This window comes from Oryctolagus cuniculus, chromosome 20, assembly GCF_051225735.1.
Source record: "Oryctolagus cuniculus isolate XC-2025 breed Fujian yellow rabbit chromosome 20, ASM5122573v1, whole genome shotgun sequence".
NCBI lineage: Eukaryota > Metazoa > Chordata > Mammalia > Lagomorpha > Leporidae > Oryctolagus > Oryctolagus cuniculus.
In genome coordinates this window covers 48608760-48630658 of record NC_142886.1, presented here as the reverse complement: position 1 = coordinate 48630658, position 21899 = coordinate 48608760, and the positions used below count along the sequence as shown (strand labels likewise).

Sequence of the window (21899 nt, the reverse complement as noted above, 5' to 3'; positions counted from 1 at the left end):
GTTGGAGAAGGGGGTTACACACAGGGAAATGGAGAAGGCAGACCTGCAGCCCTGGATGGGAACTACAGACATCAGCGTGAATCCATGTGCAGAGAGACAGACAGACAGACAGTTTAAGAAGACAGCTATGGCCCAAGTCTGCCTGCTGAAAAGTAATGACACCCAACGCAATGGGCACACCCAACACCCAAATCTTGGTTTCTAAATGCCTTTCTCCATGAAAAGGACAGATCTCCTTGGAAGTGACTGATTCTAGGAGCTGGTGCAGTAAAGAACCAGTAAGCCTGGACACCTTGCTGTACCTAAACATAAGTTCATGTTCAAAGAACGATGGCAACATCTCCAAGGACTTCCACTAGTCAAATGATAAAAATGCATTATAATGTATTATTAAACTAAGAGTTCACAAGTGACAGAATTAGAAATCACCATTTGACAACCATCATCACAGGGGTGATTTGGGCAACAGTCATCAACGGATGCTCCAGCCAGCCAGCAGACGAAGGCTTGAGGAATGACAGGATTTTGCATAGTCTCAAAGTGTCTCACCAAACGACACTTTCTCACTACAAAAGGTTAAGTGATAATGTCACTGCAGTAACCAGACTGATGGCATCTTAGTCCAGTGTTCAAAGTTACCATGCAGCAGGTGGCCCTGGTAGGACGCACTGAGAGCACACAACACCAGCCCTGTGACCCTGGCCACAGTCTGGAGCTAAGTACAAGGAAACACCAGACACTCACGCTGACGGACGGTCCCTTAAGTAAGTGGCCTGTGTCCTTTAAACGGGTGAATCCTCTTTTCCTACCACAGCCACTCTCAGGACCACTGTAAAACATCTCAGTAAGGTGTACACAGAGGGGCCAGGTGTGGTGTAGCAGGTTAAGCTGCTGCCTGCAATGCCAGCATTCCATATAGGTGCCAGTTCAGGTCCCAGTTTTTCTACTTCCTGATCCAGCTCCCTGTTAATGGCCTGGGAAAAGCATGGAAGACGGTCCAAGTGCTTGGGTCCCTGCACCCACGTGGGAGACCCAGAAGAAGCTCCTGGCGCCTGACTTCAGCCTGGCCCAGCTCGAACCATTGCAGCCATCTGGGCAGTGAACCAGCAGATAAAAAAGATTCATTCATTCATTCTCTCTCTCTCTCTCTTTCTCCCTCCTTCTCTGTAGCTCTTTCAAATAAAATAAATATATTTTTTAGGTCAAAGTTACTTCCCTGATGTTGATAACTGCACTGTGGTGAGGAAAGAGAAATTCTTGTTTTAGAAAACACACACTGGGGCTAAAGCTATGCTGCAGTGAGTTAACGCCCTGGCCTGAAGCGCCAGCATCCCCATATGGGCGCTGGTTTGAGTCCCGGGTGCTCTGCTTCCTATCCAGCTCTCTGCTGTGGCCTGGGAAAGCAGCAGAAGATGCCCCAAGTCCTTGGGCCCCTGTACCCGTGTGGGAGACCCGGAAGAAGCTCCTGGCTCCTGGCTTCGGATCAGCGCAGCTCCGGCCATTGCGGCCAATTGGGGAGTGAACCAGCAGATGGAAGACCTCTCTCTCTGCCTCTCCTTCTCTGTGTAATTCTGACTTTCAAGTAAATAAATAAATCTTAAAAAAAAAAAAGGAAAGAAAATATACGCTGAAGTATTTAGGAATATAGTGCCTACCAGCTTCATTCTTAAGTGGCTCAGGAAAAAAATCTATGTTTATATGTCTGTGTCTGTGTGTGTCTGTGTGTGTGTGTGAATGCAAACATATAAAGAGAGAGAGGAGGAGAGACAGCAGATAAAATGATGTCAACATTTGAATAATCTGTGTATAGGGTGTCTGGGAGTTCTTTGTATTATTCTTGCAATTTCTCTGTAAGTGGGGAATTACGGCAGCATTTTCTAGAAGAGAAGAAAAGGAGAGAAAGTGCGCTTTGCAGGCTGGTGGATGCTCTCGAGTCATCTGCAGGTTGCGCTTTTGGAAGAGTCAGGCACTGTGACAGGAAGCCTTCTAGAACCAGCCAGGGAGACGCCGACTCTTGACGAGCGGTAATAACCACCAGCTTCTCACACTCCGATAACGAGTGCTTCTGCAAGAGACTTCCCCTTCCCTTCTTGTGTGCTGCTCCTCTTTCTTTTCAAATCGCTAGCTTTGGCAGACTTCCTAACCTAAGCGGCACGAGAGTGAACCACCTGGATCCTCCTCGCGCCGCCGTATCAGCCGCTGTCATAACTCACAACTTGCCAAGGCCGGCGTGAGGAGCGGGCGGACGGCACAGCGGCAGCTCCCGGGAGGAAGCACGCGTCTGTGGGAGACTTGCCAAGGAAGTCACAAACAGAAAGCCACCGACTTCCCGGGGCCAAGTTGCTCTCCAACTGCCCATTCCCCTCACATCCTCAAAATTAATTCTGTGCGCATGGATTTTTTTTCCCAATATATAAAGAGGGAGACTTTAATAAATAACCCTTTAACTGCTTTTATCAAATGTCTATTACTTTTCATTTGTATTAAGCAAAACTAAATGAAAAACCAATTTCTTTCTGTTAACTAGGGAATTGAAGTACCTTGCCAGGCAGTTATATGATTCTAGAAAAATCCGTTAGAAAATATAATTAAGTCTGAATGTTCTAAACCCACTAGTCTTATCAAAAGTTATTTTATTAACTCAAGCTCCAAGGATACAGATACCCAAATCAATTCCTGTCAATATTTTAATGTCATGCATTAATTAGCCACACTAATAAAATCAGAATGTATCTAATAATGAATGTCAGGGGCCAAAGACAGTGGCAGGCTAACCAGCCGAGCAGAAACGGCATTGATTTCCATCTGTAAGCGAGGCTGCTGGATCCTCTCACTGACTCGCTTGGGAGGCACCCACTGAACGCTGGCCCTTTGGAAACCAAGGCGAGGGCAGGGCAAGGCCCTTCCCACAGTCTGCCTGCCAGCTGAGGCCGGGACACCTCTGCACTTCAAGAGTCAGTGAATGCAACGGGCGGTGGGTGCTGCATCCCATTATCCAGTCCCAGCTCCGTGTCCTGCTGATGCGTGTGCTCTGGGAAGCAGCCGACGAAGGCTCAAGCAGCTGGATCCCGGCCACCCACGTGGAAGACCCATACTCCTGACTCCCGGCCTTGGCCTGGCCCAGCCTGGATGTTGTGGTGTGAACCTGGCATTTGGGGTGTGAACCAGAAGATGGAAACTCTCTCTCTCATTCTCTAATTAAAGAATATTTTTTTCTTTAAAAGTTGGTAGATGAAATGGCCCACGAAGAGGGGAGTGGCCTTTTCCCAGGCCCTTCCTGCCATCCAGACAGTCCTGGCCCGTGCAGGCCTACCAGTCTGGGCCTCTTGGGCTCCCACGTGGCCTTTCCCTTGAGCCCATCAGAGCACAGGCTCCCTCACAAGTCCTCATCCACAAACAGGGACGCAGCGCTGCCCAGCACACAGTCTGAGGCTGCCGGTGCCTAAGGCCATCTGCACATCACCAGGACTACCCACTCCGGTTAAATCAGTACCCCCGGGAGCAGCTAATCTGCGCCACCCTGATGCTTGGTGACAGATGAAATAGCCAGACCCATTGCTTTCATGGAGCTAATTATTCAAAAGTAAGGGTTTTTAAATTTTTTAAATGTATTTTTGTTTATTTGAAAGCCAGAGAGACAAAGAGAGATCTTCCATCTGCTGGACCCAAAGTTTTCCCAATGAGCCCGTGAGGCTGGGTGAAACCCCCAGATACACAGCAGAGCCACCCTGCCGGCTCAGGCAGACCACGTCCGCGAGTCAGAGCCCAGGGCGGCACTGGCGCTGACGCCGGGGCTGCACGAGGAGCCCCAGAAGCTGCTTTGTGAGAAGGGAGGAGGAAAACGGGCCACGAGGACGAGATTACTTCACAGGCAATTTTAAGTGTGAGTGTGCAACTTACTTAAGCTGCAAAGTTCTCAGCGCGACGGCACAGCACTGTTGCAGGGAGGCATCGATGTTAAAAAGTGGCTCCTCACGGGGCAGCCCTGGGTAGGGCCCCTCAGAGAGAGACACACCAGGGGAAGGTGGTGGGCTCTGACAGCAAAGCCCAAGGAATGCCCTGGGTGGCACGCAGCCCCCAGTGTCAGAAAAGCAGTGGACACTGCAGGGGACACTGCTGTGGAGACTGGTCAGGGACACACACAGGGCAAGGAGCCAGGGGGTGGCAAAGTCATTGCAAGGCGCCAGCTGGTGGTCCTGGGCAGAGAAACCCACCCCAGCACTGTACCCCGTCTTCTCCCTGAGCAACAGCAGGGGTGTGGCCCAAGCACTGGACTGGGAGTCAGGAGGCCAGGCCCCGCCCTCCCCTCCTTGCTGGCCTCAGGTCCCTGCCTGCGCCCTGGGAGGGCAGCTGCGGGATGCCCATCAACACCAGCCTCACGGTCAGTCTCGCCCAGCCCAGCCCTCCTGTCAGTCATTTCCCTCAAGGCAGAGGCAGCCCAGACAGCTCTGAACTTGTACCTTGAAGGGGGCTGTTTTCCCTTAGTGGTGATGGACAGCAAGTGACAGGACCAGTGTAACCGAGAGCATGATGGCTGGGACCCCAACACATCCTTCAGGCACGCACCGCCTCCAGTGCTCGCCTGCAACACGCTGCCAGCCACCAAGGCCACCACCTGCTTAGCAAAGGGATGCTGGTCCCCAGAGACACAGCCTCCTCCAGGCATGGTGTCTCTCCACAAACGTTTGCAAGGGCCTGCTGTGTGCCACCTGCTGTGGGTTACCACAGGAGCAAGGCACGCAGGCCCGTCTCATGGAGAGTGCCGTGACGGAGGAGAAGGGCAGGGGAAACAGCCAGCAGGGCTTCCGAGATACACTGTCAGCACAGACATGTGGGCAGGCAGGAGCCCCTCGGGCAAAGCTGGGGACAAAAGTCTGGAATGCCCAGGAAAGGGAAGGGCCCAGTGACGGCCTGGCTCAGGCAGGGACAGAGGGGCGGAAAGAGGGCTGGGAATGGCAGGGACAGGCTCCAGGAGCCTTGGAAGACACACTGAGGCATAAGACCCACTTCTGGGGACCAAGAGGGAAGCTCCGAAGTGCCCTGCCTGGAACTTCAGTCGCTGCCACGGGAGACGCCCAGCAGATAACGGGACCAGGGCCCGGCAGGGGCACCAGCGGAAGCCACAGCAGCACCCCTGCCAGGACACATCTTTAGTTCTGTGTGTTCTGCTACCTGGCTCAGTGCCAGGCACTCAGCATGCTCTCAGTAAATGAGGACTGGGGTGGGGGCTTCTCCTCTTGCATGGGACAGGTGGCACCGGGGCCCAGTCTCCCACAGATCCTGCTCGGGGGCTGTGCGGCTCACGGAGGCTGCAGAGTGAAAAGCGTTGAGCTCAGCTCTCCTCGGCCTCCCAGTCCTGCACAAAGTCCACGGAGAGCACCTGACAGATGCTGGCTGGGGGCAAGCTGGCGTCTGAGCACTTCACTGACTTCTTTTTTTTTTTTTTTTTTTTTTTTTTTTTTTTTTTTTTTGACAGGCAGAGTGGACAGTGAGAGAGAGAGACAGAGAGAAAGGTCTTCCTTTGCCGTTGGTTCACCCTCCAATGGCTGCCGCGGCTGGCGCGCTGCGGCCAGCGCACCGCGCTGATCCGATGGCAGGAAAGCCAGGAGCCAGGTGCTTCTCCTGGTCTCCCATGAGGTGCAGGGCCCAAGCACCTGGGCCATCCTCCACTGCACTCCCGGGCCACAGCAGAGAGCTGGCCTGGAAGAGGGGCAACCAGGACAGAATCCGGCGCCCCGACCGGGACTAGAACCCGGTGTGCCGGCGCCGCAAGGTGGAGGATTAGCCTAGTGAGCCGTGGCGCCGGCCTCATTGACTTCTGACAGCTCTGTGGCCCCCTGAAATACAGCGCCACCGCGCCACTGGCCACGACTCATGCCTTCTTCAGAGAACCTGGAGCACAGATGTATAGCTCGTTGCCAGCTACATGCCCACCGTCCTCAGGAAGGGCCGTTCCATTTGGGAGAAAGAGCCAGGAACTCTGGCGAGTGGGAAGCCCGTTCTCAGGTGGATTTCCCAGAGCAAGAAAGAAGAAAAACAAAGAAAAGTAAGAAAAGTTTAATTGCTGAAAACAATAACCCTGTGGGCACAACCCAACACACAGCCCGTTATCATCTCTACATTGGCTTCTCAATAATTGTGTGATGGATTCTCCTGGAAAGCTTAATTTGTACTTTTAACCACAAGAGTTAGTGGGCCAGAAAAAATTAATTCCAAGCTTTGCTCATAGAGAAATCGAGGACACATCTACTAATTTTTTACACGACCCCCTGTGGAGCGGGGAAGGCATATTCACAAGGACAGCCCGCCCAGCACTGCCTCGCTGTGCGCTTATGCAATATGGTTTGGGCTGGAAGTAGCGCTCAGAGGCCCCCACGTGAATGCCCCTGGCTCAGGATGAGGGTCAGCTTCCCCCAGACAATTTCTCTGGCCCCAACCTGGGCCCGAAATGAAGCTGAAATCATTTCAGGTCTTCGCTAAACAGTGTACAAATGTCACCAAGGAATTCTATTTGATTAACGAAGACCCTCGAAATAAAGCCTATCATTTTCAAGAACTTCCTCAAAACAAAAACTTGACGAGCCGTCCACACAGGGCCGGTGGCAGTACCGAGTCTGTCCACACAGCACCAAGGCTGCATCCACACAGGGCCCAGAGTCACCAGCCTACAGCACCATGAACCTGCATTCACACAGGGCCTGGTGTCCTGGACCCATGGCCGCGCCAAGCCTGCGTCCCCACAGCACCAGGGCACTGTTGAGCCCGAGCCCACACAGGGCCCGGCGTCCCTGGCCTACGGCAGTGCTGCCTAGAGGGTCTCAGGTGCAAGAGCCAGGCTGCCAGATGCGTGCCCTGTGCAACACAGGAGCCGGGATTCAGCCTGGGTGTCCCTCCCCAGCAGGCATATTGAATAGTCAGTGCAAAGAACGGAGGCTTGGAATCTAATGGACGCGGGTCCAAATCCTGGTCTCCCTAATTCTGAGCTGTGTGACCTACGACGAGACAAGTGTATCACCCCACAGCCACGCCGGAGTGAGTCAGTGTAGCGACAGCCCCGCCCAGTCACAGTGCAGGACAGCACTCTAAGGGAGGTGGCTGGAGAAGCCATGAAGGACCTGGGACTCACACCAAGAAAGGGGACCTGACCCTCAGCCGACAGCTGCAAGGCCAGGAGACACACACGAGGCTCAGGTTTTTAGAAAACTCTGGCTGCCTGTGGGGACAGAGGGACACGAGGAAGAACTTTTCTAAGGGTGGCACAGTCATCCCGTAAGAAGGGACCAGGGAGGCGTGGCTGAAGACAGAAGCAGACAGACTAAGGGGCTTTTCAGGGGAGGCCACGGCTGTTGTGACTGACAGGCCGGGCTTCCAAGCAGGCAGCGGGGCCGCACACTTGGTGGAGCAGGGCAGGTGGGGCACATGTGTGCCGGGACGGGTGGCACCCTGGGGAGCCCCAGTCCCATCAGTGCCACAACCAAACGCTTACACTGCAAGACTCCAGGGGTCTGGTCCACAGCAAGTGCTCACCAAGTAGTCACAGCAAACAGGGCTGCGAGGAGCCCCGGGATCACTCCAATGCCTGCATCTCACCTCATGGAAACCAAGACACCCGGCCGGGACTGGGCCCAGAACCCGGGCTCCGGAACCAGGATGGCTGAATGGCCAGCAGGTCCTCAGGACCCCACAGGAAGTTGGGGCCTCCTGGCTGAGCACACGCAGGCTACACCTGGTACAGGGCCTGCCCTGAGGCCCCAGCCTCTTGCCATTTTGTTCCTCACTTTGCAAGGAAGCCCTAGGGCCAGAGGGCAGGTCCCCAGCAGCACAGGCTGTGTCCTGGCAACTGGGGTTTAATTAGCGTAACAGGCACTAGCGCTTGTGTACACAGGCTACAAACTGTGAGGCTGTGAACAGTCTGTCACAGAAACAGAGGCTAACACCCTGCCCCTGCCAGTCTAAGTGCTGGCACCTCGGCTGTGCTAGGAAACTCAGCTCCCTGGAGGAGTTGGGCAACCCCGCCAGCCCAGGAGGCCTCACCCCAGGCTGAGCTGCTGTTTCCACAAATGAGTAACGAACAGACCCCAGGCCTTCCAATCCCTAAAACAACAGGCAACCAACTCCTTGTTTATATTGCTCTTGTAACTGTAACCCTGTTCCATGAGGCTGCACAGGTCACGGGGCCTCCCTAGGACAAGCCCTGAGGCCCTGCACCTGCAGCCGCCGGAGTGGTCTGTGCCCATCACCAGCTCCGGGCAGCAGGGCAAGGGTGCCGTGTGGACACGCTGCACCGGCACCACGGAGACAGCTGCCCCACGGTCTGGATGCAGACGCTGTTTTCCGAGCTCTGCAGAGGGCTGAGCCCAGCCCGGTCACGGATGAGGTCTCATTTCCACAGCACAGGCTCTGGTTCTCGGCTCGGATAAGCTGAGCAGCCCCCAGGAAGGAGGCAGCGAAGATCGTGACTCAATAAAAAGTAGCCACGCCGGCGCCGTGGCTCAATAGGCTAATCCTCCACCTTGCGGCGCCGGCACACCGGGTTCTAGTCCCGGTTGGGGCGCCGGATTCTGTCCCGGTTGCCCCTCTTCCAGGCCAGCTCTCTGCTATGGCCAGGGAGTGCAGTGGAGGATGGCCCAGGTGCTTGGGCCCTGCACCCCATGGGAGACCAGGAAAAGCACCTGGATCCTGGCTCCTGCCATCGGATCAGCGCGGTGCGCCGGCTGCAGCGGCGGCCATTGGAGGGTGAACCAACGGCAAAGGAAGACCTTTCTCTCTCTGTCTCTCTCTCTCACTGTCCACTCTGCCTGTCAAAAATAATAAAAAAAAAAAATAAATAAAATAAAAAAAAAAAATAAATAAAAAGTAGCCACAAGTTCACTTTTGAAGGAAACCTTAGAAACCCACCATAAAACCCGTGGTCAGGCACGGCTACTTGCCAGATCGTTTCTGAGGCAGCTGCCAGGTCAGACAGGTTTCTGTCACACCTGAGCTTCTTGAATGATTTGGTCCAACACAAATTTCCTGGACATTCCCCAGCACCAGGCTTTGTCCCAGGCTGTGAAGGTTGGGGACTCCCCTCTGTGTCACACTGTCCTTTAAATGCGGTATGCCGGAGAAACTGGGTGCTGCGTGGCCCAGGGAGGAAGCCCAAACCCAGGCCATGGGCCCCGATGAATGCAAACCAGGGCCTGCTGGCCACGAGCTCAGCCTGGGTGGCCCCCGCAGGGCAGACACAGCACAGCACAGGAGACTACGGCCGTGGGAGGGGCCGGGCAAGCATTAAGTGAGCAGAGAGACAGACACCATTTCTCCCGATAGACAGTCACAGATGGTGACTGTGATAACACATGCCAAGAACAGGGCTCCCAAACGTGCACAAAGCAGGCTTCAGGGCATTTTTTAACTGGGCAAATTACAGAGGTGAAAGATTAAATGAAAATTTATCACATGACAAACTCAGCCTGCAGTTACTGAAATCCTATGTTTTTCACAAATGAGTCACACCAAGAGTAATGCCAAGGTCTTCATAATAGTTTGCAATAAACTCCATGGGATGCCCATCACTTTGCACTTGAAAAATTGACATCATAAGCCAAAAAATAGCACTTTGACGTCTGTGTCTTCTTCAGGGCGACCAGGTGGGAATGGGAAAGCAACACGATCCCCAGGAGGCAGCAAGGGGCTTGGCCTCACCAGTGGGCAGGCCAATTAAAGCAACAGGATCTGATTTTACACCCACCAGAGGGGCGAAATCTAAATCTCTAACAGCAAGTGCAGGAGAGGGGGTGAGCAAATGGGAACTCCAAGCACCGTGGTGGGCTTCAGAGGAACAAACGTGGGAGTCGGCTCAGAGTGGGTCCCAGGGAAGGCACACCAACCCAGCAAGGGGCCGAGCCGCAGAAACAGGGCTGTCCAGGGAGGCATGTCTGAGTCAGCTGGTTTTAAAACAGGTCTGTTAACTCTGACACTCATCCTATGAGAGGTGGAGGTGGAGAGGGTGTTGGGACCAGCAGTTAAGGCACCACTGGGAGGCCCACATTCCACACTGGGGTGCCTGGGTTTGAGCCCTGGCTCCACTTCAATTTCAGTTTCCTGCTACTGCACACATTCCGGGAGGCGGCAGGTGGTGGCCTAACTCCTTGGGTCACTCCACCCGTGTGGGAAACCCAGCTTGAGCTCGGATGCCTGGCCTGGCCTGCTCCAGCCCCAGCTGTTGCGGGCATTTGGGAAGTGAGCCAGCAGGTGGATGTTCTCTCGCCATCCATCTGTCCATCTGTCTCTACCTCTCCTTCCCTCTGTGTCTCCGACTTTCAAATAAATGTCAATAAATAAATAGATAAATAAATAAAGGTGGAGACTAATTTCCCTTGTCCAGAATGTGAGCTCGCCCCAGTGACTTCCTTCTAAAGAAGAGAATGTAGCAACAGGATACTGCCTAACTTCTGAGACTAGGTCATAAAACAATATGGCTTCAGCCCGACTCACTCGCTCACTCACTCGCTTTCTCCCAGGACAGTAAACCCCAAGAACCTAGCGGCCACGTGCGGAGGCCCAGGCTGCACAGGGAGGCCACGTGCAGCTCTGGCTGAAAGCACGGCTAGGGCCCTAGCTGGCAGCCAGAATCCCCCGCAGACGCCTGAGCAAGCAAGCCAGCAGGTGCCCCCAGAGCAGCCTTCAAGCCCCCCCGCCCCATGACACCATGTACAGCAGAGGCAAGCTGCCTACACCGGGCCCAGCCCAACCTGCACACTCATGAGCATAACAAGCACTGTTCCAAGCCACCAAGTTGGCGGTGGCTCGTTACACAGCAACAGATCACCAGAATATGTGTTCACTACAACAGTTTGCAAGGTATGGTAAATAAAACCAACAGAACCTTCCAGAAGCAGGTGAGTGAACAAATAAATTCTAGTTTACTCTTATAGTAGACTGCTACGTGGCGATTAAAAATGAGGAATCAAATGAATGGATGGGCGGATGGATACATTGGTAGCAAAACACACAACATTGGATGTTTCAAAACTTGCAAGAGGACATAGAGTGTGATGACATGTGTATAAATATTTAAAATACAGCATAAACATAGGTAGGAAACGTTGAAAAGCCTACCCACCAACATGAGCAGGGCGGCTGCCGCTGGGGGGGAGGGAGGCGGGGCTGGAGCTGTATCTGCCTGACTTTTATTTCTCACACAACAAAAAGAGGGCCCCATAAATAAGGCAAAACGTAAAGAACTGTAAAATCTGGCAGTGGGCCTATCGGAGCTTATTTCATTATCTGCACTTTTCTGTAGCATTAAGGACGGAGGGCAGAAATCACTCACGTCCACGACCGCGAGCACAGGCTGGTTTGCACCACACTGAGGGCGTGATGGGGCTGTGGAGTTCCTGCCTGTCCCCACCCCTTCCACGAGTGCCCTGAAGGCCATGACTGCGGCTCCCCAGCCCCCTGCACACCACTGACGCTCCATGAACCTCCCTTTGCAGGACGGGCCAGCAGGCCCAGCCAGCCCAGGAAGGTTCTGTTCCCGTCTCCTTCCAGTTCACGGGAACCAAGCAGAGAGCAAAGGATGTTTTCTAACCCAAGGGATTCTGCAGACTTGAAACACAAGGATGAAAGACAATCCCATTAAAAAGAAGGATGAGCTCCTTCCAAGTCCTGAGGCGCCCTCCTCTCCTCTTCTCTATCTGGACACTGTTCAAATTTCAGCTTTGGCCAAATGAGATGTCACAAACACAGGCAGCTGCAGATGAGGGATATAAGCAGCTGTCTCATTACAATCGCTCGAATGCGGGACACTCTCTGTCTGGGGACCAACAGCAGAAATGATGAGACTTAGCCAGACCGAGGTGCGGAAGGCTTCAGGGATGCGGGGAGGAGGCAGGGGGCACAGGATGACATCAAGGTCGGGGGGCAGAAAGAGTAAGCACCCAGGGTCTCTCAGGGCACGGCTTCACCCAGGAACTAGCCCTGGCCTCTCACTTAAATGTCCTGTTCTCAATGACAAATGAGCCTCTGCCCGTAGAAGACAACCGAGTCGGGTTTCCTGTTACTTCCAACCCAGGGCACCCCTCGTTCACACAGTGGTGGACGCTGCAGGATGGGACAGCTGGTCACCTTTATTTCCCTTTTTCTATCTTTTGCCAACTTCCAAATATCCCTACTATCTGAAAATTGTAATTAAAACAAAAATTGTTCTTGTCAGTGGCTGTTAAGCCTAGTGGTTAGGATGGTGTCCCACTTTGGAGTGCCAGGGCTCAGTATGTAGGTTTGGCTCCTGATTCCAGCTTCCGGCTAATGTGGACAGCAGGAAATGTCTCAAGGAACAGGGAGGCAGCAGGTACTCAAGTACTTGGATCCCGGCCACCCCAGTGGGAGACCTAGATGGAGTTCCTGGCTCCAGGCTTTGGCCTGGTCCAGGCCCAGCTGCTGCTGGCATTTGGAGAGTGAGCCAGTAGGTAGGCACACCCTCTCTCACTCTTTCTGTCTCTCCCTCTCTCTTTCAAACAAATAAAAAATAATTAATTTTTTTTTAATCTCTTCTTAGTCTTGGCTAGAGATGTCAGCCCCAGGAATGGAGCCCAAGAACACAACTCACACAGAAGCTGAGTGGTCTGTGCGTGAAGATGATGATGGTCACACCGACCAGAACAGCAATGAGGAAAAGCTGCTGGGCAGAAGCCTCCACACTGGGCAACAGGGATGCGATTCAGTAAGTGGTGCTGCCGCCACGTGGCAAAGAGGACTCTTTGGAAGGCTGCAAAAACAGGGATAGGTGTGAAGCTCTAAAATAGGATCCAAAATGATGCAGGAAAAATCCCTACAGAGTTGTAAAACGCATGTTGACAAATGAAATGTAAAATACAAAACAGGGCCGGCACCGTGGCTCACTAGGCTAATCCTCCGCCTTGCGGCGCCGGCACACCGGGTTCTAGTCCTGGTCGGGGCACCAGATTCTGTCCCAGTTGCCCCTCTTCCAGGCCAGCTCTCTGCTGTGGCCCGGGAGTGCAGTGGAGGATGGCCCAAGTGCTTGGGCCCTGCACCCCATGGGAAACCAGGATAAGTACCTGGCTCCTGCCATCGGATCAGCGCGGTACGCTGGCCGCAGCGTGCCGGCCGCGGCGGCCATTGGAGGGTGAACCAATGGCAAAAAGGAAGACCTTTCTCTCTGTCTCTCTCTCTCACTGTCCACTCTGCCTGTCAAAAAAAAATTAATTAAAAAAATACAAAACAGCAGTCCCTTGCTGGGGACCTGCAAGCCCAAGCCAGCGAAGTGAGGTGGGGAGGAAGGATGGCCAGGGTGGGATACACATGGGGAGTGGGGCCGGGGAGGGGCAGAGGCCTCCTTGCCTGAGAGACAACAGCTGCCGGACCTCCAGACACCCTGAGAGCGCCTGGGGTGGAAGGCTGCTCCTCAGGGCGCTGCAGCCATCGACAGAGACCGGCTCCCAGGTCGGCCCCTCGCAGGTGCATTCTGGGAGCAATGGGGCAGCCTGATCAAAGAACGCAGGAGGAGTTTCAGAGCCCGGCTCCTTGTACGCAGAACTCTTCAGGAAAGACCATCTCAGGGAAAGGGGCAAGCGGGGAGCTGAAGAACAGGGACCAAGCACAGAAGCAGTGAGTTCCAGCCTTCCACGGTAAAGCCAGACGCCTGGGGTTCACAGGCGTGTCCTGCACACTTCCTGGGGTCCACAGGCGTGTCCTGCACACTTCCTGGGGTTCACAGGCGTGTCCTGCACACTTCCTGGGGTCCACAGGCGTGTCCTGCACACTTCCTGGGGTCCACAGGCGTGTCCTGCACACTTCATGGGGTTCACCGGCGTGTCCTGCACACTTCCTGGGGTCCACAGGCGTGTCCTGCACACTTCATGGGGTTCACCGGCGTGTCCTGCACACTTCCTGGGGTTCACAGGCGTGTCCTACACACTTCATGGGGTCCACAGGCGTGTCCTGCACACTTCCTGAGGTTCACAGGCGTGTCCTACACACTTCATGGGGTCCACAGGCGTGTCCTACACACTTCCTGGGGTTCACAGGCGTGTCCTGCACACTTCCTGGGGTTCACAGGCGTGTCCTGCACACTTCCTGAGGTTCACAGGCGTGTCCTGCACACTTCCTGAGGTTCACAGGTGTGTCCTACACACTTCCTGGGGTTCACCGGTGTGTCCTACACACTTCCTGGGGTTCACAGGTGTGTCCTGCACACTTCCTGGGGTCCACAGGCGTGTCCTGCACACTTCCTGGGGTCCACAGGCACGTCCTGCACACTTCCTGGGGTCCACAGGCGTGTCCTGCACACTTCCTGGGGTTCACCGGCGTGTCCTGCACACTTCCTGGGGTCCACAGGCGCGTCCTGCACACTTCCTGGGGTCCACAGGCGCGTCCTGCACACTTCATGGGGTTCACCGGCGTGTCCTGCACACTTCCTGGGGTCCACAGGCGCGTCCTGCACACTTCCTGGGGTTCACCGGCGTGTCCTGCACACTTCCTGGGGTTCACCGGCGTGTCCTGCACACTTCCTGGGGTCCACAGGCGCGTCCTGCACACTTCCTGGGGTCCACAGGCGCGTCCTGCACACTTCCTGGGGTTCACCGGCGTGTCCTGCACACTTCCTGGGGTTCACCGGCGTGTCCTGCACACTTCCTGGGGTTCACCGGCGTGTCCTGCACACTTCATGAAGCACTGAGAGGGGCAGTGAGGAGCTTGAAGGCTGCAATCATGGAAACGCTGCCTGTCTGATTCACAGGGACAGGCTGCACACGTGTGTTGGAAGAGGACGTTGCACCCCATAAAAACATACAAGTGATTTTACATTGCTGCAGATTAAAAAAAATGCCAACATGAAAAACAAAAGAGCATTCCCATTAACGTCAACTGTGCCTGCTTCCTGTGAAGGCAACAGAGGGGAAGTTCCTGAACAGCGGCGTCCTGGGCCCGCAGGCCAGCCCCTGGGCCGGCTGTTCAGCGTCTTCCTTTCCACCTGGGGGAGACTCGCCTCCTCCCCAGGATCCTCCTCCAGCTGTAAAAACAGCTCGGTGTCAGCATCTGAAATGACCTGTTCAGAATTATAATTATTAATGTGGACGACTGTAAAACTACACCTTGGCTTTCTAAATGGAAACACCAGGCTGCCAAGCCTTCTAGAAGAAATTAAACTGCTAATGTGTTAAAGACAATTACATCTCCAAAGACATTACCAGAGAACTTTCCCCATTTCAGCAAGCAAAGATGCTGGCCTCCATTGGAAATCTCTGTGAATTGCCTAATTATACTTGATAAGGTCATCATCTTCCCACGGAATAGCCTTTGCTGTTTTCCAACAGCGCTTTCAACAATTCTCAAAACTGTTCATCTGAAGACTCCCCGAGAAAGCTCCCACACCACACGCAGACAGCAGCAGAAGGAAAGAGGCAGCCAGGAGGGAGACGGGTCCTGCGGAGCCACAGAAAGAAGCTCCCGTGGAGAAGGCAGAACTTTCTTGAGGCCAGCATTTCAAGGCCAAGACCTCGGTGAGAAGACAGGAGAGGCCATGGCATTCCCAAGAATGTTCCGACGCCACGGGCTCAGAGCCCGGTCTCTCCTGGAGCACGGACAGCCTGCACCTGAGCACCAGGGCTATCCCTGCGTGCACCTCAGCACAGGCCCCGCCCTTTAGCCTGTGGCTGCGGCTGGCAGACTGTGCCACTGTGCACCGCTCAGCTCACTGTCCAGGGTCACAGAGAAGTCTGAAAGGCCAGCACTGGGGTGTCACTGGGCAGGTAATGTGCAAAACCACAGGCAGTGTGAGGACGACAGCAGGAGATCAAGAATGGCCTCCTAGTCCACGCACAGGAGCCTCAGAGACCCAGCCAGGGCAGGGGACAGGTCACCAAGACAGGCCCGTACTTGACAGAGGTGGACAGCAGCGGATGGCTCTGTGCCTGTCTCCAAGACAAATTCCTCAGGACCGAGGTAAGGAGACATGCACAGGTCTGTGGCGGCTTCCTCTCCAGCGCTCCCTGGCAGACACAGGCAGGAGAAGGTGCGGTCTCTAGCGCCCCCACCCGTGGGAGGAGGTAGTGCCCATGTAGCTCCTTCTCCCTAGAGGGGAAGACAGCTCCTAGGAGTCTCAGCCGAGGAGTGGCTGGAACAATGAGCCTGGCTCTGCGGGCTGCAGGGGTGTAGGGAAGAGGCTGGCCCACAGCGACCTCCACCTCTAGCTCACTGCCCTCCCCAACCTCTGCAAGCCTGAGGTTCTCTCCTGGTAACTGGGAGACGGAGAAGTGAGCAAAGCAGAGGCAGGTGCAAGGCCCTGCCACACGCACCTCTGGGGTGGCTATCGCTTCCCTGAGCTGGCGTCAGCACCAGCCTGACACAGCAGACTCATCCAGCTGAAAGACGGTGAGGAGGTGAGCAGAGGAGGTTGGCCATGGCACACACTAGCAGGGCAGCGCTGGACCCCAACCAAGGGAGGGCCCCTCACCAAGGTTCGCCCCTCATCAAGGGTAGCTGGACTATCCCTGGAGGGACTCTTTTCGCCAAGGTTAAGCAATGCTGTCAAGTCACTGGTTGGGGAATGATGTGATTTCTAAATCATCAGCCCAGACCTCACCCCAGACAATCCTGGGCCCTCCAGACCAAGGTGTGTGAGGGTGACTCTCCCTGGGGTGGGTATCAAGACATTTTCTCTTCCAGCTGCATCTAGCAGCTCATGCTTGTCAGAGTACTGCATCTCCCAAGGGAGCCCCGAGTGCCTGCTAGAGGACAGTGGTCCACACTCACCCGCAAGCAGCACGCTGGGGACGGGTGATCTAGCAGCCCCTTCCAGCGAGTCCAACGCAGAACGCTGTCAGGGCCACAGACTGTGCACGGTGCTGCGAGAACACAGCTAACACCGTTACGTATGCCAGCCTGGGGTGAAAGGAGAGGGCAAACTCAAGGAATGTTACAGGAGAAGGAGACCCTTGGGCTGAGTCCTAGGGGACAAAGAGCACTTCTCCTGGGTGAGAGGAAGGAGAGGGCAAAGACACGCAAGGCTGTGTCATGTTTGGGAAAGAGTTCGCGGCACACAGGGGGAGCAGGGCGGGGTGCGACAAGCGGGGGACCAGGGTTTGGTCGCTTCCTGTGCTATACGTTGTCTGACACCTAGGAACCACAGTTGGCCACTGCAATGGCTAACCACAGGGACGGCAGCAGCAGTGACCAGGTGGGCATCGCCTGGCCACCAGGAGTCACAGTGGGCTCTTCACTCGTATTGACTCTGCGCTGGCAGAGTGAAAGTGCATTTCCTACCCAGGGAGGCACCAAACGGCAGTGAGGAATGAGAATAGTGAAGAGAGATTCAGCAAGCAGGTAATTCGCAACTTGGGGCGGCTGACAGCCAAGGTGACACACCACATGCCTGCTCCGGGAGGGCGGGAATGTTATCTGTCTTACTCACCACTCTGTCTCCCGACCCTGGGTCTGTCACCGACCAGAAGCTCACCAGCACTGGGCAGCAAGGCGGGCGAGGAGGAGGTGGCCCTGCCGTGTGCTGAGTAGCACAGAGACACTGTCAGGCGCCATGTAGGGTATGAGACAGCACCCTGCTAGCAAGCCCACCAGCTAGCCTGCCATGGTGTCGTAAGATTGGCAGAAAACACAAGACTCCTGGGTCAGAGACAAAGAACAGTCTGTTACAGCAATCACAGTGGCCAGAACACCACGGCTGCAGCATCCTCCAAGGCCCGGTTCCCACAGGGTAACACGGTGAAGGCCAAGAGTTACCCGTACACACAGGGGGCTACATTACGGAGGATGCAGGCCTGGGAGCCTTGATCTGATATAAGGGCCTGCCACTAAGCCTGCCAACCTCTGCTCCAGAGGGAGATGCTGTCTTTATTACCCTGGATTGTAAATAAATCCACTCCAGACAGAGACACTGTGTACGTTTTGCAAGGCCCTTGCTATACAAACACCCCCGAAAAGACAGAACAGAGCAACTTAGTTGTTTCCGCCTTTTCTCAGGAGACTGTGCTGAAAGGCAGGCTGCCCAGGAGGAGCGCGTGCCAGTGCCAGCCTCCCCAGCTGCCCAGCACACACCCTCAGACTTGCCCAGCTGAGTGTTTCCTCCCTATCTCTCACTTAGAAATAAAACTCATATTAATGTGCAGCTTTTATAGGGCAGAACAGAAGTGAGCCTCAGAAAAAGGCCAATGCTTCCTGCATCTTATCCTTGGCAGCTTAGGCCAAAACCCCGAACTCATCTTTAACTCCCAGCACCATCCAGTCCATGGCCATCACCACCATGCCTTGGTCGCTCTGTCTCCAGCCCTCAGAACCAGTCCCTGCCCTCTGCCCACTCATCCACTGGCCTTGCTGACCTAACACCTGCTGATGCCCCCTCAGGCTCTGAATGCTCCATCCCAGCCCCCACCCAGAAAAAAAGGGACCTCTGGAAGAGGTAAAGAAACAGATGTCACACCCTGTTCAAAACACGTGGTTCTTAGGCCGGCGCCGCAGCTCACTAGGCTAATCCTCCACCTGGGGCGCTGGCACACCAGGTTCTAGTCCCGGTCGGGGCACCGGATTCTGTCCCGGTTGCCCCTCTTCCAGGCCAGCTCTCTGCTGTGGCCCAGGAGGGCAGTGGAGGATGGCCCAAGTCCTTGGGTCCTGCACCCCATGGGAGACCAGGAAAAGCACCTGGCTCCTGGCTTCGGATCAGCGCGATGCGCTGGCTGCTGCGTGCCGGCCACGGTGGCCATTGGAGGGTGAACCAACGGCAAAAGGAAGGCCTTTCTCTTTGTCTCTCTCTCACTGTCTAACTCTGCCTGTCAAAAAATAAAAAATAAAAAAATTTAAAAAAAACACGTGGTTCTTATAAAACTGAACATGTAACTACCATACAACCCCAGTTCCATGCCTAGCTATTTATTTATTTATTTTTATTTGAAGGTTAGAGTCACAGAGACAAAGAGAAAGACAGGGAGAGAGAGAGAGATCTTCCCTCTGCTGGATCACTCCCCAGATAGCCATAACAGCCAGGGCAAGTCAAAGCCAAGAGCCAGGTGTTTCCTCCAGATCTCCCACAGCAGGGGCCCAAGCACTTGGGCCATCTTCCACTGCCCTTCCCAGGCCATTAGCAGGGAGCTGGATCAGAAATGGAGAGACGGGACACGAACCAACCAGCACCCATATGGATGCCGACAGTGCGGGCAGCAGCTTTACGCACTATGCCACAACGCTGGTCCCCGCTCCTGGCTATTTACTGAAGAGAAATGAAAGCCTAGGTACACATAAACAGACACACAGCCTCCAATGGAAACAAACCCAATGGCCATCAACAGAAGAACGGGCAAAGGGTGGTCTTTCTGCACAGTGGCATGCCACCTGGCAAGAAGGAATGAACTGCTGATCACCAGCGGTGAACCTTACGAACACCTTGCTCAGTGAAAGAATGCAGACCCACGGGACTCCACACTGCAGGACTCCACTCAGTGGGATTCCAGGAGAGACGGAACCAATCTGGAAGGACACAGCAGATGTGCAGTTGCCTGGGGCCGGGGCTGGGGCTGGGGCCGGGGCTGGGGCTGGGGCTGGGGCTGGGGCTGGGGCAAGGAGCCCGGCTGAAAGAGGGGTGGCAGGCACTGCATTGGTCTGCGATGGAGACACGCGCAGGTGTGTGGATTTCAGAGCTCACCAACAGCACACTGAAAGAGCACATTTCACTGGATATAAAATCACACCTCTATAAAGTGGACTTCCTTTTTTTTTTTTTCTAATTAAAAACCTTCAAGAGCCTTTCATTTCATTTTGAATAAAATCCTAAGGCTTATATGGTGTCCTACAAAGGCCTCTTGTGATCTGGTTCCCGCCTTTCACATCCACCCCAGCTCAACCACCCTCCCCTGGATTAACATCGCAAATGTAAGGCAAACCACCCAGACCTCCCCGGTTTGTCCAATGAGACTAAAAATAAAACAAAACAGTTACGGACACGCACTTCAATACATGCAGAGATGTTGAAAAAAGCATCAGCTGTCTGCATTTATGTTCTATTTATTAACTTAGATGCACACACATATTTAAAATGACCTCGTGTAACGACATGGAAATACGACAACACCTCACAAAACCATGTGTGTGCCGCGCCCCAGGCACCTTCACTGCTAACCCTGCCCTGCTCCTGGACCAGCTGCAGAGAAGCCCTGAGGGTGAATGAGCAGTGCCCACTGCGCCCCTCACGACCGGCACTCCCTGAGCACTCTCCAAGGACCACCCCTGCGTCCTCACAGAACCACACAGAGGAGCTATCACGGTGGTCCCCACACCACGCCCCGAAGCACCCCGGACACCCTGGCAAATGTACTGGGATCCAAGGGACAGTCTCCCTCTTGAAGGGAGAGAGCAGCCCGCGACTTGCAGTGTGGACATCAGATTCAAGCTCGATCGCTCTGCATTTCTTTCAGGGCTGCCCCGTTTTTGCAGAGCTGAGTTTTCGGTGGTTGCTGTAATTGGCAGGCAAACAGAGCAGGTGAAAATCAGTATGAGAGTACCTGGTGCGGCAGTTAGGACACGGCTTGGGATACCTGCACTCAGCATTGGAGCACCTGGTTCAAGCCTCAGCTCTACTTCCAAGTCCAGCTTCCTGCTGACGGAGACCACAGGAGGCAGCAGGTGATGGCTCAGGCACTTGGGTCAGACATGGAAGGAGTTCTAGGCTCCTGCCCTTGGCCCAGCTCCTGTTCCATCTATTAAGGGGCATTTGGATACAGGATCTCTCTCTCTCTCTCTCTCTCTCTCTCTCATGAAATAAAAATAAATTTTAAAAAATAATCTTTTAAACACAGAACAGAAAGTCAACATGTTACAGGAAATGAGGGTGGCAGTGTCTAACCTGCTCCCAGTGTCTGAGTGGGATCAGCAGGGTAACGATGTCAGGACATAATGTTTATTATTTTTTTTTTTTTGGACAGGCAGAGTTAGACAGTGAGAGAGAGAGACAGAGAGAAAGGTCTTCCTTCCGTTGGTTCACCCTCCAAATGGCTGCTACGGCCGGTGTTCTGTGGCCGGCGTGCCGTGCCGATCCGAAGCCAGGAGCCAGGTGCTTCCTCCTGGTCTCCCATGCGGGTGCAGGGAGACCATCGCGAGGGGTATTTGAGGACAACCTCTTGCCGCATGAGAGCTTCCGAGCCCTCGCACACGCCGGAAGTGCCCCGCTCCTGCACTCCTCCTGGGGCCTCCCCAGGCCGTCTTGGCCTGCATGTGATGTTCCCACAGCTGCTCCCCACCCCGCAGCCACGTCCCCTCTCTTCCCCAGTAAACACCATTTGGCAATTTATAATCTCCTTAGTACGTGAGACGGTAGACCCTGAGCTGGGTATTGCCAGCCCCTGACCCCAGCAGGGCGTCGCTGAGTGGTGGCCACTCCTGCCCACGTCCCTGCCCACCTGGGCCGGGGGGTCAGGAACCAAGCATGGCAGCTGGTGCTCCGTGCCTGCCGTTGCTGCCTGGGAGTGCCTGAGGATGGGGACCACTCCCCGGGGAAGGGGCCTTGCTCTCCTCATCTCAGGGGAGGAAAATGGCTCCGTGTCCATGTGGAAACTCTGAAGGGCTCTGGCCCAGCGTGTTCTTATTTCTAAAACACTTGTCGTGTTCTTATTTCTAAAACACTTGTTTTCTCAAACAGTAAGCTTCTGCAGCCACGGCAAACAATTAAAATCAAGAGGGATCCATGGAGAGATGGAAGTGGGGTGGGTAATTATTATCAACAAAACCAATGAAAGGGAACAAATGTATTGGCCAGAAATCTAATAAAATAAGCATGCACATTCTGGAGCAGCTCCGCGGGAAGCAAATCACTCTTCTACGTCTTCCCAGACAACACGCAGGAGAGCAGTTATTACCGTGTGCCGTGGTGGCCTCAACACTGACCTGTCTCCCTCCAG

General features: G+C 54.5%; 1 protein-coding gene across 7 annotated transcripts in view; it reads right to left on the bottom strand.

The window, feature by feature from the left end:
- The window catches only part of WDR25 (WD repeat domain 25), a 144569-nt gene that overhangs the window by 92810 nt on the left and 29860 nt on the right, over positions 1-21899 (bottom strand). The gene's annotated exons all lie outside the window — the stretch shown is intronic.